The sequence below is a fragment of the Colobus angolensis genome, unplaced genomic scaffold, assembly GCF_000951035.1.
Source record: "Colobus angolensis palliatus isolate OR3802 unplaced genomic scaffold, Cang.pa_1.0 Scaffold14, whole genome shotgun sequence".
In the NCBI taxonomy this organism is placed as follows: Eukaryota; Metazoa; Chordata; class Mammalia; order Primates; family Cercopithecidae; genus Colobus; species Colobus angolensis.
Genome location: NW_012114488.1, coordinates 12,235,643 through 12,240,320, shown reverse-complemented (window position 1 = coordinate 12,240,320; position 4,678 = coordinate 12,235,643). Strand labels below are relative to the sequence as shown.

Genomic DNA, 4,678 nt, shown 5'->3' with positions numbered 1-4,678 from the left:
CAGACTGCAGATCTATTGCCAAACCTCTGCAGGTTTCCTAAAGGTCCCAGTCACTTTGAGCAGCTACTCCCTGGCCGTTTCTTTCATAGCATGCTCTCTGAAATTGGCCTGGGAAGATTCCTCTTCAGACTTCGTATCAGTTTTCATTAGCTTTCTACTTCTTTCTCATTCCCACCCTGGAAATTGTGATGGCTGTAGGCTTTTGTATGACTATCTTCACGGTCCATTTTTTATTCATTTATACTGATATTTCCTCCTTTATCCTCACAGAAACAGGTTTGACTTGTAAACAAATACTGTTACCAGAAAGGGATCCTGATCCAGACCCCAAGAGAGAGTTCTTGGATCTCACGCTAGAAAGAATTCAAGGCAAATCCACAGAGTAAATTGAAAGCAAGTTTATTAAAAAAGTAAAGGAATGAAGGAAAGTCTACTCCATAGGCAGAGCAGCAGCATGGGCTGCTCTTATGGTTATTTCTTGATTATATGCTAAACAAAGGGTGGATTATTCATAAGTTTTCTGGGAAAGGAGTAGGGGGCAATTCCCCGAATTGAGGGTTCCTCCTCATTGTAGAGCATGTAGGGTAACTTTCCGATGTTGCCGATGGCATTTGTAAACTGTCATGGCACTGGTGGGAATGTCTTTTACCATGCTAATATATTATAATGAGTGTATAATAAACTGTGAGGATGACCAGAGGTCTCTTTCCTCGCCTTCTTGGTTTTGGTGAGGTTTGGCCAGCTCCTTTACCGCAAGGTCTTTGTGACCTGTATCTTGTGCCAACCTCCTATCTCAAGGTTGCACAGAATATCAGCAGCAGGACTTGTCAGTAGCTTGGAATTTATGTCAGTCAACCCTTTCTCTTGTGTCAAGAATATCTGGGCCGGTGCAATGTAAAAACACTCAGGAAAAGAGATGCAACACAACTCTTGCCCCTTCCTTCTGTCCTGTCTGAACACATCTTCACAAAACAGGCTTCTCTGAATATTGTAAATAATGCTTTATTCAGATTAGAACACATATCCTGACATGAATTCTGAAGCTGTCATGTGTAAATTCATGGCTTTTGCTGTAAATTGGGGATGGGGACATGCTTTTCCTCTGGGTTCTAAGAAATTCATAAGTTAGAGATAAACAGAGTCACAGCAGTTGCTTCATCATTGCCTGGAGCAAATTCAAATTTATTGAAACCTTTAGGGCTTCTAGTAATTTGTAAGATAATTTAGCTACTCAGACCTGAAGTCTACTCAGGTCTCCTACTCCTACTTCAAGTTAGCTGTTGGGACCTGCCTGTGCGGATAGCTGTGTCTGCAATGCAGAGTCACAGTCCATTTATCTGGCCAGGTGGGGAAGCACAGGGCTGCATCTTTGGATAGGACAGATGGAAGGTTGCTTAAAGGGGCTGGAGCTACATTTGTGCTTATTCCAGAAGTAACAGAGAGTCCCACTGCTCAACATTCCAGAGCATATATCAAGAGACCAGGGATTCCGAACCCGCTAAGAAACAGTACTGTCATGGCAGTTGTTAAAATGCTAAAATATTTCTAGAGTGGTTTACTAAGGTCTGTTACCTCCAGGTTTCACCATGATCCAAAAACTAAGGGGTTAATTAATGCCAGGTAAGGCAGGGGCTTCTAGGGTCTGATGATCTCTAAGGCTACCAAGAACCTCGCACTTCAATTCACTTCTGAATGCAGAGAGAGTTTATGGACACCTTCTTCTACGTTTCTGTCTCAACCTGTTGAGGAAGGACTTCCTGCCAACCTTCTTCTAGAATATTCTCCAACAATGCCCAGGCTTTTTGCCTCTTTCTCCACACCTTATGTTTTCTTCCTGGAGCACCTGAGTATTCTGATTGTGGAACATTGGCCATATTGCATCCCTAGTCACTGCTGGTTCCAGTTAACTCCACAGAGAACAGCCCAGAGAGGGCCCCTCACCCACATTCTTTCTTTTTTCCCATCTCCCTAGGCCATAGGGAACTTCTGGGGAACATCTGTGGAGGTCCCAGTATGCTAGCCCTAGGCCCTGCATTTCAACCCTTGCCTGGTAGAGAGGACAGGGGTCCCAGTAGGGAAGACTGGTCCTGGCAGTAGACAAATGCCTGGGGTTTACATGGCCCACAGGCCACGGCTGTCCACCAGGGGCCAGTGTTAACTGGAGCTGCCTTGCTTAGCCATTCATAGAAATAGCCACCCCTGCAGGATGCTAGCTGTTATGAGCCAAGGAAATACAAAGAGCTCAGATGGCACAGGTGGATAATAATTTCAAGGTTACCTTTGGCGCAATACATATCAGATGCTTGCCTGCCCCAGGGACTAGTGCCCAATCCCTTAAAGAGGAGGAGGTATTCACCAGATTTCCACAGGGAACAGCAGAAATTCATGGGGCACTTAGGAAACTGTGAGTCGTAAAACAAATTGTCAGATTGTGGGGTGCATAAGGAGGAGTGCAGAACAGAGAAGAGGAAGGCAGTAGACAAAATCCTCATCGTGAGGGGCCTTGCCTGATGTTCTCAGGGGTTTTCATTGCTTATTGCAGCTCAGGAGTTGTGTAGCTAGGAAAGGTTTAATTCAGACTATTGACACAATGAGATATGTATTTTGGAAAAAATCACCTTGTTGCAGAAACTAAAAGAAGGATACAGTAGGCATTGCAGTAACAATCTACACACACACACACACACACACACACTCAAAGGTGATGAGGCCCGTGGGGCATGGTAAGGGGGTGCCACATTTCCAGATAAATTTAGTGAGTAGAATCAACATACCTGAAAGCAGGTAAACTGCATGGATGTGGAGTAAAAGGGTAAAGAAGGCATTTAAGACTCTTCTGGGCCCTGATTTAAGCAGCTGGAGTGATGTGCCATTCAAAGAAACAAGAACTATGCTCACATAGTTCTTGTGAAGTTCTACAGGACTATGATGTTTTGGGTGCAAACCAATTCAGCATGAAGTGCTTAGGGGCCTCCAGGTTTTCTCATCCTTTTAGGAATATGGAGCTAGAGTTCAAGACGTTGGAGCTGGAGATGGAGGTTAGAGAACATTCAGTACAGGAGGCACTTAAAACTGATCACAGTAAGATTCCTCAGAGAGCATGTGGAGAGAGGCTGGAGCTCTGGAATTACATATGGTGCAGCTACGGGTTTCACATGACCCCTAGAGACTTAACATAGCTCACCTGTAGCTCTGCATCCTAAAGTAATTATCTAGTAGCGCTAGCTAACTGCTTACAGCTGGAGGTACTATTGTATCCACCAGGTCGACTCCTCCCGTGAGATATTAACACATAAAGGCTGGTCGAGCATTCAGATCTCTTCATTATTTCATAGAGCCATGCTTCCACCTCCCCAGGATCTTTATGTGTTCTAGTCCTGGTTTTTGGAACATTCCCACCATCCCCGTTTAGCTTAAACCCTCCTAGTGTTTCCTCTCCATTCAAAGCTCAACTCCGGCTCTCTCCTTCCCAGCCTAGGCCATTTTCCTTTCCCTCACAGTGCTCTTCCTAAATTGTAGGTTTTCCTTATTTTTTTTTTTTTTTGTTGGAGAACATAACAAAGTAGAAAAAGTGATGGATTAAACTCCCTTTTACCAACTGCCGGCGAGAGCAGTCATCAACTTGTTGCCGATTTTGATCTCTGTCCCTACTTCATTTGGTGTGAATATTTTAAAACATATTACATCAATTCCTGTCCCTTCTCCTCTACAACTTCATTGTACGCTATATGTTTCTAAGAAACATCTATAATCTCTATTGTGAACTTCCTAACAAAATTAACAAAATATGGAGTGCCTAGTCCCTATTTAATGTCCTCTGACTGCTTTGAATGTCTATTTATAGCTGGTTTGCTCAAATCAGGATCCAAACTGGTGCATCTAGTTGTTAAAATCCCTTATGTTTCTTTTATGTTTCAACTCTCTTTTTTATATTTTGTTTTTTTTTTTAGAAAAACCAAATTATTTTTCTGATAGACTTGATCACTTGCTTCCTTATGATGCTTTTAAAAATCTATTTCAAATGTTTAGGCAAAAATGATTCTGAAGCATTTCCCATTGCATCTCATCATCCAGCTCAGACTATTTGGTTGATCCACATTTTGAGATTATTGAGTTCAGGTGGTATCAGTTTGATATATTCTTTTAAAAGTTTCTCGTCAAACTTTAGCTGATAGTTTTTATATCCAATAAAGTTGCTGCCCAGAGCCAGACTGTCATTAGAGGTGACAAAAATGATTTCCTAATCCTAGCAATACTTCTATGTTTATTAGGTATAATTTTTCTGTAAGAAAAACATCCTTATGTAACAGATTAAATACTCAAGTCTTTCTCTTTATATGTTTTCTGAATAATGACTTGTTGCTCTAACAACCTGCAACAGTGACCATTTTTAATGGTCACATTGTCTTAACTTCAGTCACTTGTAGTCACAGTTTCTATATTTTGCTCCCTTTGTTCTTTGACATTATTCCATTGATCATTCATTGTTTCCTTGCTTTGAAAAACTATGATGTTCAGGATCATCTTTTATTTGCCTTAGACAAGAAATTAGACATTCCTTCAAATATCTCTCATCCTTTTTAAAGGAAAATGTTATTTAGAGACCATTATCTAAGTACTAGAAGTGTTTGTTGCATTGTCATTTCTTCTATCTCTTTTTAGTACACGTTTTCATAGC

The 4,678-nt window shown here is 41.5% G+C and overlaps 1 long non-coding RNA gene across 1 annotated transcript; it reads right to left on the bottom strand.

The window, feature by feature from the left end:
- Positions 1-992: 992 nt before the first annotated feature.
- On the bottom strand, positions 993-3,178 carry LOC105506718. Its single transcript, XR_001000980.1, has 2 exons — positions 2,775-3,178; positions 993-1,109 (listed from the first exon to the last, which is right to left on the bottom strand). It is a non-coding gene; the product is annotated as an uncharacterized LOC105506718 (long non-coding RNA).
- Positions 3,179-4,678: the final 1,500 nt, after the last annotated feature.